General features: G+C 45.1%; 1 pseudogene; it reads left to right on the forward strand.

Annotated features, from left to right (window-relative positions):
• The first annotated feature begins 587 nt into the window (after nucleotides 1-587).
• On the forward strand, nucleotides 588-704 carry LOC130084468 (5S ribosomal RNA; annotated as a pseudogene).
• The last annotated feature ends 13962 nt before the right edge of the window (nucleotides 705-14666 follow it).

Consider the following 14666-nt stretch of genomic DNA (forward strand, 5'->3'; position numbering starts at 1 on the left):
CAGAACACAATATCATTTTTTCTCTCCAGATGGTCTCGGCGGCTATGAACTTTCTAATTAAGAGAAAGTACCTGACTTGGTCTAGCAGATAATTGACCTCAACTGGAGTTGAAGCAGAGGGAGCCAGGGGCACTGTCAGCTAATGGAAGGCAAATCCGCTACCTGGGGAAATGGCTGTGTTCACACTAATCCTCTGGCCTGCAGGCTCGGGCCTGATTTAATAGGGGCACTGAGGGGATAGGGCATTGTCCACACTGCCTGTCAAGAGTGCAGCAACACGTGAGACAGGCTGCACTGTCTGTCTCTCCATCTCTATTACCAGCAGCACTGTGCATTTTTCATTCATGAGGAGAACGGTCTAGCGAGGCAGGAAGACGGATGGTTGCACAGTAGCGTTTTTTTAGATTTTTGAGGGAAGAAATATTAGTTAGGAGAGAAAGGTACACTATGTAAGTTTTTTTTTTTTTTCAATACATCATCAATCCTTCTCCTAAAATGTGTTTTTGTCACCCCAATTCACTAAGGTAAGCCTATAAAGTGTTTAAATTTTAGACCTGACAGGATGGATTTTGTGGGAATTTGCGTACACCAGCAGCCATATCACCCTGTAGCCCAAGACTGGTTGCCCACTGAAGCTAAGCAGGGCTGAGCCTGGTTAGTACCTGGATGGGAGACCTCCTGAGAAAACCAGGTTGCTGCTGGAAGAGGTGTTAGTGAGGCCAGCAGGGGGTGCTCACCCTGTGGTCTGTGTGGGTCCTAACGCCCCAGTGTAGTGATGGGGACACTATACTGTCAAAGAGCACCGTCCTTCGGATGAGACGTTAAACCGAGGTCCTGACTCTCTGTGGTCATTACAAATCCCAGGATGTCCTTCGAAAGAGTAGGGGTGTAACCCCGGCATCCTGGCCAAATTTGCCCAGTGGCCTCTGTCCATCATGGCCTCCTAATCATCCCTATATACTAATTGGCTTCATCACTCTGTCTCCTCTCCACCAATAAGCTGGTGTGTGGTGGGCGTTCTGGCGCACTATGGCTGCCGTCGCATCATCCAGGTGGATGCTGCACATTGGTGGTGGTTGAGGAGATTCCCCCCTTCCATATGTGAAGCGCTTTGAGGTCCCAGAAAAAGCGCTATATAAATGTAATGAATTATTATTATTATTATTATTACATATGTCACTCGCCTGTGCGTCTCTCGTCATATAGAGAAAAGTTGCTCCGGCTACTTTGAAGTGTGTCTGGTGTAGGAGTAGCAGAGATCTCAATGAGCAGAGCAGCTAAATCTTCACCCATTAAACCAACACAGAACAGAGGACTGTCTACTGGTAAAAAGAGAACGCGACAGAGCTCGTAATAAAACAAGAATCAGCATTGGCCTGGCTTTTCAAAGATATTGTAAAAGCGATGCGGAGATGGCGTTTTGTTACTCAACAGGTGAGTAATGTATTTTATTGAACAGATAAATTGGGCCCTATTTTAATGATCTAAGAGCATGGTGTAAGCACGGCGCAAGTTCACTTAGGGCGTGTCCGAATCCATTTTTGCTAGTTTAACGACGGGAAAAATGGTCGGCGCGCCGGTGCATGGTCTAAAAGGGTCGTCCCTATTCTCTTAATGAGTAATGGGTGTGTTTTGGGCGTAACATACAATAAACCAATCAGAGTCTCATCTCCTATTCCCTTTAAAAGCCAGCTGCGTTCGCGCCATGTCGGATTCGTTATTTACATGGTAGAATTAGCAAGAAGTGTCTACATACTAGCCTGCGTACTTTGTACTGCCTTTCACATATGACTACTGGCAAAATGACATGTCACGTAATTAAAATTCATAAGCCAAGCAGATGTAGTGTTTCTAAAGGTTTCATAAGCTTGATTTTGAGATGCTTTGGAAACAAACACACAGCATTCCTGGTTTCAAAAACTCAACAGCATGAAACAGACAGAATGCAGTGGTCTTGAGAAAGGCGACAGCCAGGCTTGTCACTTTATACATAAAGTAGATTCTCAGTGACAGATATATTTCTCTTCAAGTTCTTCTTTTTTTCTAAGATGTTTTGGTAGTTTTTCAATGATACGAGAGCGTCCTGTTACATAGTAGAAGAGACATGTTAGTTACACTTCGTCAGTTCACTATGGCGTACATCATAACTGACAAAACTGGGGATCTCGCTCGAGAGCCTATCTACTTCGAGTGTAACTAAACGAGCCAATGCACATTGGCATGCGATAATTGCACCGTCGCATCCTTGTATTTCGCTTCGGAGCCAGACGGTGTATGCTGTTCCGGTCTCCTGCTAGATCTACTGTGTTTCTTCGAGTCTCTGCGAGAAGAATCTCTGCCTTTCGGTGTCTGTGTGACGGCGCGGACAGTGGTGGTCGCGATCTTTCCAGTGTATCCCTGGTTAGAGCAAAACCTCTCAGGTTACTACTGTTACCATAGTTCCCTGAGAAAGGGAACGAGACGATGCGTCATCGACGCTTTGGGAGCATCAATGTCAGCTAGTCCAATGGAAAGAATGAGCGTCACGGGCGGGTGACGTCATGACCAGGCTTATATGCGTCTATATGCCTTATAAGAGCACATCCGGTGAAACGCGGCATTAGCTTCAAAAAGTCGAAGCAAGCCGATCACAGGGATGCAGGAAGTATGGCAGGGTGACGCATCATCTCGTTCCCTTTCTCAGGGAACTATGGTTACAGTAGTAACCTGAGACGTTCCCTTTCGAGGGAACTCGCGATGCGTCATCGACGCTTTGGGAACGAGAATACCCAAAACGCCAGAATTCCAAGTACCTGAGTGTCAGTCTGTTGGAACTAAGCACTAAGCACCTGAGAACCTGGGGCAGCATCCAGGTCCAAACTGTAAAACCTGACGAATGTGAGCGGTGAGGACCAGCCTGCCGCATCACAAACGTCTTGGAGAGAAACCCCAAATAACAAGGCTTTAGAGGCCGCCATACCCCTCGTAGAGTGAGCTCTGACCACCAAGGGACACGGATGGTCAGAGTACTCGTATGCAAGTGAAATAGCCTCGACTATCCACTTACTAACCGTCTGTTTAGAAGCAGGAAGACCCTTCTTAGGTGATCCAAAGCAAATAAATAACTGGTCGGACTTCCTCATTGAAGATGTCCGATGAACATAAGTATCCAGTGCTCGCACTGGACACAAGAGGTTCAGCCTTTCCTGGTCCGCAGATGTAAAAGGAGGAGGACAGAAAGCCTGCAGCACAATAGGCCTCGGAATCAAGGTCGGCACCTTAGGGACGTATCCCTGTTTCGGATATAAGAATGCCTTGACCATCCCCGGTGCAAACTCAAGGCAGGTGGGGGAAACCGAAAGGGCCTGAAGGTCTCCAACTCTCTTAAGGGAAGAAATAGCTAGCAGAAAGATAGTCTTGAGGGTAAGATATCTCTCTGAAACCGAATCTAAGGGCTCGAACGGAGCCCTAGACAGGCCTTCTAGTACTATAGCAAGATCCCAAGCTGGCACCTTAGTGCGAGTTGCAGGCCTCAGCCTCAATGTGCCACGAAGGAAACGTGTAATCAGGGGGTCTCGACCCAACGATGTACCCCCCACCAGGGCGTGGTAAGCCGCAATGGCCGCCGCGTAGACCTTGAGCGTGGAAGGACATAGACCTGATGTAAAGCTCTCCTGCAGGAACTCGAGTACTGTGTTCACAGAACAGTTAATTGGATCCCACTGATGTCGGTGACACCATACAGAAAAAAACTCTCCATTTAAGCGCATAAAGTTTCCTAGTAGCTGGAGCTCTGGAGCTTAGGATGGTCTCAGCAGCCTCAGCTGAGAGACCACTCTCTATGAGTTGGGCCCCCTCAGAGGCCAAACCCACAGGTTCCAAATCTCTGGTCGAGGGTGAAATATTGTGCCCCCGGCCTGAGACAGAAGGTCTCTCCTGATCGGGATCTCCAAGGGAGGACCGTCTAAGAGATGGATCAGGTCCGCAAACCAGATCCGACTGGGCCAGCGTGGTGCTACAAGCAGTAGGCTTATTCCGTACTGGCGGACTCGTTCCAGAACTCCTGGGAGCAGAGCAACAGGGGGAAATGCGTACAGACGTAGCCTCGGCCACGTCTGCACCATAGCATCCAGCCTGGGTGAGTAAGGGAGAACCAAAGTGGACAGTGCGTCGTATGCTGAGACGCAAACAGATCCACCTCTGCTTGGCCGTAAAACTCCCAAATTTTCTCCACCGCCTCGGGGTGGAGTCTCCAGTCCCCTGGCCTCAGCTCCTGCCTCGACAGGATGTCTGCCCCCATATTCTGGTCCCCAGGAATATACACTTGCTTCAGGGAGAGTACCTTCCCCAGAGACCACAGGAGGATCTGGTGCGCCAGTTTGCAAAGCGGACGCGACCGCAGACCCCCCTTACGGTTCAGATAAGAGACCACTGATGTGTTGTCTGTTCGTACAAGCACATGATGGCCCCTCAGGTCTGGGAGAAACTGTCTCAACGCATTGAAGACAGCCATCATCTCCAGGCAATTGATGTGGCACGAAAGATGATGACTTTTCCACAGACCCTGAACCGAGCGGCCTTCCATTACCGCTCCCCAGCCGGTGAGGGAAGCATCTGTCGAGATCGTAACACGATGGCAAAGAGCTCCCAATACCGGACCCTGGGTTAAGAACCAATGTTTCCTCCATATAATTAAGGCACGAAGGCACCGCCGCGTGACCTTGATCATACGAAGTGGGTTTCCCCTCGGGGAGAACCCTCTGGTCCTTAGCCACCACTGTAAAGGTCTCATGTACAGCAGGCCAAAAGGTATCACGTTGGACGCTGCCGCCAAGAGACCCAACAGTCTCTCGAACTGTTTCACAGTGCGTGACTGGCCTAGCTTTAGCTCTTTGGTGGCTGTCAGGATAGCAGCTACACGAACGGGCGATAGAGTGGCCCGCATCGTCACTGAATCCCATACCACCCCAAGGAAAGTGGTTCTCTGTACTGGAGAAAGAACACTCTTCTTGGCATTGAGCCTCAACCCCAACATCTGCATATGAGCGAGAACGACACCTCGGTGCCGAACCGCCAACTGCTCTGATTCCGCCAGAATCAGCCAGTCGTCGATGTAGTTCAGAATACGTATGCCCTGAAGCCTGAGAGGGGCTAGAGCTGCATCCACGCATTTCGTGAACGTGCGGGGTGATAAAGCTAGACCGAAAGGAAGAACCCGATATTGGTATTCTTTGCCCCCGAAAGAAAACCTTAGGAACTTCCTGTGCTGAGGGAGGATGGAGATATGGAAGTAAGCGTCCTTCAGATCTATCGTGACAAACCAGTCCTCGGACCTGATTTGAGTCACGATCTGTTTGAGTGTCAGCATCTTGAACTTGAGTTTCTGTACTGAACGATTCAACAGACGAAGATCTAAAATGGGACGCAACCCCCCATCCTTTTTTGGAACAATGAAATAACGGCTGTAAAAACCCGACTCTCTGTCGGGTGAGTACACCTGTTCTATAGCTTCCTTTGCTAACAGGGCCTTTACCTCTTGCTCCATTACCAGAGCCTGCTCGGGATGCACCACTGTGGGCAGCACCCCGTTGTAACGAGGAGGACGAGAACCAAACTGGATTCTGTATCCTTTCTCTACAATCTGCAGGACCCAATGAGAAATATTCGGCAGAAGCTTCCACGCTGCCAGAAAATTTACTAAGGGAACCAGCCTCTCGAGGCTGGTCTCTGGTGTTATCGAGACAGCCAATTCCGGAGCCTGAAACATAATGGCAGGAACTACCTGAACTGGCCGCTCTAAAGCCCCCCTCAGAGGGCGCGAAACCGATGCTGTGCCGCAGCATAGCATCAGCGACTCGCTGGAGACCGCTGCGCCCTGTAGCACCGAGGGTGGCAGGGTTGGCAGAACGGGCTCGTGAGGACCCCGAAATGGAATGGGCACCGTATAATGAGGTGTACACCGCTCTATTTCGGTCGGGGCTGTCCTCACAGGCCTGATGCATGAACATCAGGACCTTTTTTTTTCTGAGCCGAAGTCTTCTTCGCCTGAAGAGCGGTCCTCAGATCCGGCTTCGACTTAGAAGACTTCGGCTGAGAGGGTTGCGTCTGTCTCCAGTTTCCACGTGGAGGTGCACGAGACGCAACACTCTCTTTCTGATGCACACGATATGATGTGCTTGATGGCTGGGGCTGCTCACGCCCAGCAGCCCCAGGGGGCTGGACACGGCGAGGGATAAACTTTTTGAAAGCGTCCGCTTGCTTCTTTGATTCCTGAAATCTCTCGACGACTGTGTGGACTGCGTCACCAAAGAGACCAGAAGGTTCAAGCGGAGCATCTAACAAAAAAGCACAATCTTTTTCTTTAATCTCCGAAAGATTCAACCATAAATGTCTCTCAGTAGCTACCAAAGCTGCCATAGACCGCCCAATTGCTCTGGCGGTCTCTTTAGTAGCCCTGAGAGAAAGATCGGTAGCCCGACGAAGTTCTCGAATATCGTCATGACTAACTCCCTCACTATTATCCAGATCCCCCAGCAGGTCAGCTTGATAAGCCTGAAGCACTGCCATAGTATGCAGACATGCTCCAGCTTGACCTGCTGCCGTATAAGCTTTGCCCACTAACACCGACGTGGCTTTGAGCGGTCTAGTGGGCAAAGCCGAGGCTTTCAGAGACGATGCGGGACCAGGGGAAAGATAGCTGGCTAAATTCTGTTCCGCCTGGGGCATCGCCTCATAACCATACTCTTTCAGCCCTCTAATTCTTGAATAAATATTAACTTGAGGGCTGAAAAGTCGTGATGAGTATGGCTTATTCCATGATTTAGAAATCTCATTCTGAAGATCAGGAAAAAATGGAAGCCCTCGTGGTGGAGATGAAGCAGTAGAAGATAAAAAGCGCTCATCTAATTTACTCTTAGGACGAGCGCCCCTATTATCAGATGGCCATTCAATCTTTAATTTATCTACAGCCCGCGACATAACATCCACCAGCTCATCATATGCTGGGGAAATAAATTGTGAATCTCTTTCCCCCATGTGTGTGCTTTCACTCTCCAAACTCATAGCATCGACCTCCTCGGAGGAAGAGCAATGAAGTAATGGAGGGCTCTCTCCCCGGGCGGAAGAAACCGCAGAGCGTGCTTCCGACACCGGGGGGGGGAGCGCTGGATCTTTCGGGTAAGGAAGGAGAAAGAGCCCTCGGACCCGTCTCCAACCCCTCCGAAAGATCCTTTTGCGATCCCCAGGAATGCATTCTCCGCGCTGCCTCGGCAGACGCGGGTCCTGATCCCTGCGGATCGCGAGCCTGCCCACTCTCTTTATCAAAGAGTGACAGGCGAGAGCGGAGCATGCGAAGCGGTAACATCTCATCATCTCATCTCGCGTGACCAAGAGAGTGAGTGCACACAGGGAGATAGCCGCGGCTACACACAGGGGATAGTGCAATCCTGTGAGTGCTCACACAGAATTGCACTATCCCCTGTGTGCAGCCGCGGCTATCTCCCTGTGTGCTTCGGCACCACAGAGAGCACTTCTGAAATTGCCCCCTGGCGCCCACCCAAGACTTGCGGGCAGAGATCGATGTCCTACTGGCGAAGGACGCAATCGAGCCCGTCCCCCCAGCCGATAAGAAGACAGGGTTCTACAGCCCCTACTTCATTGTACCCAAGAAAGGCGGTGGGTTACGGCCAATCTTGGACCTGCGAACCTTCAATCGGGTCCTGCACAAGCTCTCGTTCAAGATGCTAACGCAGAAACGCATTTTCGAGTGCATCCGTCCCCAAGGTTGGTTTGCCGCATCTACCTGTACTTTCATGTCTCGATTCTCCCTCAACACAGACCGTTCCTACACTTTGCGTTCGAGGGACGAGCATATCAGTACATAGTCCTACCCTTCGGCTGTCCCTGTCTCCGCGCATCTTCACGAAAGTCGCGGAGGCAGCCATTGTTCCGCTCCGAGAATGGGGTGTGCGTATTCTCAACTATCTCGACGACTGGCTGATTCTCGCTCAGTCTCGAGAGCAGTTCACTAGATTCTATAGCCTCCCTGTAGAGCTGGTATCTTCCCGTATACTCGCCCCCCAGTGGCCAGTAGCGCGCAGGACCCGTTCTTAGTGTCAGCTTGCAACGCCACTCCCACCCCGCTGGGCCGGATACGTGCATCTATTTCGTCCAGTAGTGTTCCCCAGAAATGCCTAACCCTGTTGAGTTCCTCCGTCACCCCTGCGGCAGTCAGACGTTGCGGAGCATCTGACGCCAGGCCTACACTCGTATGCATTGTGGAACCTGTGCTAGGCTGGGTGTCCATATGTAGCGGTCCCTGCGGCGACCACATGTGTGTATTCTTCCACGATCAGCTCCTCTGCGAACGAGCCTATGTCTTTCCCTCAACAGAGTCTGCTCTGTCGTCTCTGCTGGTGTTCTTCCCCCCTAGAACTAGGCTGGAACCACCCCAGAGACTGCCATATGTTGCACTACCCTGCTCGGCTAGTCCATATGTGTAACCGCCACAGGGGTACGATCAGGGGTAGGACGTGGCTTCCGCAGCCTCCCCTTCTCCAAGGGCACGCTTTCCCAGCGTTATCCAATAAGTCACACTGACTGGGTACTGCAGTGACTGACCTACTCTGGTTAGAGCAGCAACGACTGACCTACTCTGCTTAGAGCTCCTACTTTCTGCCCAACACTGCAGTCAGGCCAGGAGACTCAAGCGGAGTGCTGGAAGGGCCAGCAGCAGTGGCGTGTTGGTAGATTTCCCCAGTTCGTCAGTAATAACGTACGTCACAGTGAACCGACGAAGGGGAACGTCTCGGTTACATATGGTAACCCTCGTTCCCAGAGAAGGGAGCGGAGACGTACGTCCCGTCGCCACAGTTGCTGAGCTTCCGCTGTACGGCCGAGTCACAAGTCCGGCTCCTCAGCGGAAAAATTATGCACGAATCACAGCAGCTGGTGCAATTATCGCATGCCAATGTGCATTGGCTCGTTTAGTTACACTCAAAGTAGACAGGCTCTCGAGTGAGATCCCCAGTTCGTCAGTTAGGACGTATGTATACATTCCCTCCCGGGGAACGAGGGTTACCATACATAACCGAGATGTTTTTTTTTTAGTAACTGTAGCCTAAACACTCAAGACACTTAAGAAGTTATTTGAATTTGGTTTGAACCACAGGTCCTGTAGTTTTTACAAATTCTCATTTTTGTAGTTTACACAGAGACAATAACTGTATCATTTTCGAAAACATGCACTTTGAAGTTTGAAACGTGTTTTCAAAAGTTTGTGCTTTCAGGCCCCCGAAACAACCAGCTTTTGTCGCGTAAATGAACGTCCGGAACACATTAAAAACTTTCCAGTTTTTAGTTGAAAACGTTCTAATGATTAGACAAGGATTGACATCAGTGATCATTCATATTAAATGTATACATTTACATTTGCATGGTTTAAGTTAGCCAGAGAGACTGCATTAATCTTTAAGAGGGCTAATTCAGTTAACTCCGATTCATATAGAATTGCCTGCAGCTTAGTTTGAGACTTGAATGCTTATTTTCAGTGCCTACACAGCTGCCAATATAAACATTCACTGAACTGGAACGTCCTAACGAACAGCCTTATGCCTGTAATTAGCATTCGATGGGGGACACTTGTCGGATCATGACTTAATTAGTGACCATGGTAAACAAGGCAGACAATGATATGTTTCAGGAATCAACCGCCAATCATTCTGCAATACACATGAGTGGGCTTGGCTTGTTCCCCACACTGCATAGAGTGGCAGCTTTAAAACCACCTCTACAAATTATTGTATATGCCATATATGCACTGAAATATTTTTACATAACCTGTTTAATAACAAGAAAGTAAATGGTAATTTATTAGTAGAGTTATTGGAATATTGAAAACAGATGCTTATATATATATATATATATTTATATATATATATATATATATAATTAAAATAATTATATATATATATATATTAATTATATAATTATGAACCAACTTTCCAAGACAGTTTTTATATTTCTAAATTTAAAAAAAAGAAAGAAAGAAAAAACGTACAATTTTACTTTGAATAAAATCAACCTGTGGGACATAAAAGTGCCATATTTAGGCTCAGCTCCCTCCTTCATTGTAAGTATATGGGAATAATACGTACATTAAGTATACAACTATATGACAAGTATACTTAAGATTGCTTAGATAAAGAATAGCCTGTCCTCTACAATCCACACAATCTGAGGCATTAAATGTCTGTAACACAAACCGTGTGGGAGTTAATACACCAAATATAATTGTTAGGTGTTAGAGGTGTGTTCAGATCACATTTGCTAAGGCAAACTATAAGTCACGCAGTGAACCTTCAAAACAGCAGTCCAAAAGTCAGCTGTGATTCCTGAGCGTGGATTTGCACCATTCTCTAACACGGTTAATATTTAATCGCTGAGAGGTGATAAAGCGGACAACCATCACTCTATATGTAAATAAGCGACGTTTCATTCCCTGCCCGCTCATGCGTGACCTCAGCAATGTGCCCAGCATGAAACACGTCGCGGATATTGCTGGAATGAAGAGGTCAGCATCATAATTAACCTCGCTCATTTAGGAGACAGCATTCCTCAAACTCATCGTTCCTCTCAACAGACGAGTCCGCTTGCATGAGAGACCATGAAGGACAGACACTGACAGATTCTGTCAATGATGAGCTTAAATCACACTTTTTAAATAAAGCACTTGTAATCTCGATGTCTTATTAACCTGAGGTGTGGTGGGAACGCCATCAAACCTTTTAATCACCTCAAACATTTTAACCTCAGTCAGGTGTGCTATTATGTTTTTGAAGCATGTCATAAAACAAGCAAAAAAAGTGAACCAAGCTATACTTATAAACCAGAATAGAGACAATGAAGTGGACTGTTTTGACATAACCCAAAGCCTGATATGTTTTTTTTTAATTGAACAGTTCTTGATCTGACAAAAAAGATCAATGAAAAAAAAAGGCAGTTTATTTTATAGTCTTGTTATCCATGTATACTCTGTCCTTATTAAAGTTATTACAATAACTAGGTACTAACCCTGAACCTACCCCTAAACCTAAACTTAACCCATGTAGTTACCTTATATTAACCAGTTGTTTATTAGGTTACTGCACTGCAAGAGTTTAAGTACTGTAAAATAAAGTGCAATAAAATGTTTAATAATATGTTTTTTGTTGTTTGTCATATTTGAAACAAGGCTTTATGGCTCATGTAAGATAGAGTGAATATATGAAGCTCCTACTTGAGGAAAAAACGCATCAGTTTTATTCAGAGGCCCAAACTAAGCAAAAAGATGCAATTTGGTGCAGTTGCTGATATTCATATGGCCAAAAACAGAAGAAGATACAATTCTGATAACTTGTAATGTAAATCAATTAGATCTTTATAACAGACTACTTACATACAATTCATATAAATCTAATATTTCTACTTCAAAATTTCATGTTTAATTCAATGTGTTACTTGCCATTTCTTTGTAATTGTTTGTAACATTTACGGTCAATTTCGGAACAAAAAAAAAACGTTTCAGTCTAAAATGTTCATCACTTAGAGACCTTAGAAATTTGCATATAAAATATGCAACGCATTCTCATCCTAGGGCGTCATATTTGACATATTTTGACATTTCGTCTACATCCAACGCACATGGCACCCTTTAGCGTCAATATATGGGTAGGTTTAGGTCTGGGGTAGGGTTAGGGTTAGACCATAGGAGGCGCCTTCTGGCCCATATCTATCTGCGTCTCATATTGACGCTAAAGGGTGCCATGTGCGTTGGATTTAGACGAAATGTCAAAAGCGTCAGCGCCTTGGGATGAGAACGGGCTGAAAATATGACACCCTTGCAACTGGATTTTGTTGTGCTACACTCTTAAAACTAAAGGTTGCAAAGGGGTGTTTTCACGGCGATGCCATGAAAAGACCATTTTTGGTTCCCCAAAGACCCTTTGAGTGAACAGTTCTTAAAAAGAACCATGTTTTTTTTTTCCTAGTGTGTAAAACATTTGAATAATTTAAAGAAAATTTTTTCACCATAAAGAATCTTTTGTGCAATGAAAAGGATCCATGGATGTTCACGGTTCTTCATGACACCATAGAAGCCAATTAAGAACCTTTAATTTGTAAGAGTAAAAAACACTCTAACCCTTCAGCAACCCTGTTAACTGCACACAAGCATTAGGCATCATGAGAGGGAGTTTTTTCAGACGCAACAACTTTTATTTTCTTCGTAAAGTGTAAAAATCTAGTCCTGCATCTTAAATGGGGCAGAGTCAGTTAGTCTGGTTTGGCGGAGCCTGTGGTGGATGTCTGGGCCGCACTCCGTCATCAACTCCAACCATGGCATGTCTGTTTAACAAACCCGATCTCACGGCAATTCTTACGAATTTTACGAGGTGGCTAATTCGTACGAATTCATACGACCTCAATCGTACAAATTCGTACGATTTTTGCTAAATCGTACATATTTTACGAGTTTACCAATTCGTATGAATTACTACGAATGACCAACCCGTGACCCCACCCCTAAACCTACCCATCACGTGGCTTTAGACAAATGTACGAATTCGCACGAGTAAGGTCCTACGAATTCGCAGGAATTAGTCGTGAGATAGCGTTGGTTTAATTAAAGGCAGGGCTGAGGTGTTTCTCACAGACACACAGGCGTGTGTAATTATTTCAGCTTGTCAGTCTGTCAGCTGCTGTAAGACATCCACTGCTGCAGGGATGAGCTGGAATACAGGGATGAAAGAACGGAGATCTGGACAGAGGAGAAACTGGAGGTCAGAGGAGAGAGAGAATCACTGCTCTTGTCATGTGAACCTGATGGGCAGCCCGCCTCTTCATCATGTCTCCTTCCATCAGCGCTGTTGGGTGAACCTCACGAACACCGCAAATCTATAGAAATAAGAAGGTATATTTTGCTTAATGGAAATTAATTTCCTCATTTTAGGGAGCATTAAGATTGTTTTGCATTGTGACGTTATTTTCAAATGGCCAAGTTCTCATTACTGTACTGTGTAAGTTAAAAAAGTTACTCTTGTTACAGTGTTGGAGAAACTATGCTGAAACTGAACCGCCCCAAGCTACAAGCTAGGGACCATTTTTAAAAAGTATTTTTCAGGCACAAAACAATGAGAGAGTAAGTATTTTTATAGAGAATAGAATAGAATAGAATAGAATAGAATAGAATAGAATATACTTTATTATCCCATTTCTTGTCAATTCATCTTGGAAAACCATGACATGGCCAGTACACAACGTTAGACTTAAACAACATAGTCCATAACAATTATTAAAATCCAACAATCCAAAATATATTTAAAAACTACAGTAGGCCTATACAATCTGACATCTCATTTTTGCAATTCTCTATTGAAGAGTTTAAGCAGTTGGCACAAAAGAATTGTTGTAAAGATTTGATTTACACAACAAAATCATCAATCGTCTCCCTGGGGGTAACATCTTGAAATGCTCATGGATAATGTGTGTATCATCAGCAATCATTTCTTTAGCTTGTCTTAAAATAGATACCTCATACAGCTCCTGTGTAGGCTGTTTCTCTTCCCACCCTACAATTTTGTTCAAATCTAGGGTAAGCACAACTAACAATACTAAAAACAACATAATTCATATAAATTCTGAATATTATAAATTAAACATACTGTCACACTGCAAAAATCTTACTCAGTATGTGTTTTTCAGTACAAATATCTAAACATTCATAAATCAAAATGCATTTACATGAGAATAAAAATGACTTAAAATAAAGAAATACAGTTTTGTTTTCTGAAAAATGTATTAAAATCAAGAAAAAAATATGTGCCAATAAGGTAAGAAAAATTATCTTGTTTTCCCAACGAATGAAGTTTATTTTCTTAGCCCCATTGGCAAATATTTTTTTGCTTTTTTAAAGCAAAAACTCGCTTAATTTTTATACGCTTTTCAGAAAACAACACTTACTGGTAATATCTTCCGTCATTTTGCTTCTTAAATATTTCGTGATTTAAGAATGTGTAGATATTTGTACTGGAAAACAAGACAAAAATACTAAATAAGACAATCTATTTTTTTGCAGTGTAGTACACTAAAAATTTAGCTAGAATTATAAATATGCAAATGTCATGCAAAGGCTCAAGTGAGTCAGAGAATCCCATGAACTGAATCATACTTGAGGAAGAGAGTATGTTTGATAATTTCCTGTACAATGAAAATTGTGATCAAATGTGACAAACAGCTTTAATGTAATGTTTTGTTACTGCGAATCCTTGGGAAAAATATTTGTTACTGGTATTTTCTTTATGAAAATCACCTTGTTTCCACATCATCCTAAATTTTGGAGAGTCTTCTCTCCATTTGTTGTTTTCGTGATTGAAGACCCAGGAGTTTCTAAACATAGCTTGTTTTGGTTCAATAGCACGCTCACTCCTGGAGCCTCATGATATTTTGTTCCACCATGTGCAATTAGTATGTCAAATCAAACAACATAAAAGCAAAGAGCAAAACAAGTGTAGCTTCTATTTTGGACCCTAAAGCACGCTTTTGTGGACACATACACACGCTCATGCAGACGAGGCCTTTCCTTTCTCACAACGGTATGGAAATTACCCAGAGTGCATAACAATGTTTAAACCCTGACCTCGAGACTGTCGCAG

This window comes from Rhinichthys klamathensis, unplaced genomic scaffold (assembly GCF_029890125.1).
Source record: "Rhinichthys klamathensis goyatoka isolate OS25496 unplaced genomic scaffold, OSU_Roscu_1.1 h1tg000064l_1, whole genome shotgun sequence".
Lineage (NCBI taxonomy): Eukaryota > Metazoa > Chordata > Actinopteri > Cypriniformes > Leuciscidae > Rhinichthys > Rhinichthys klamathensis.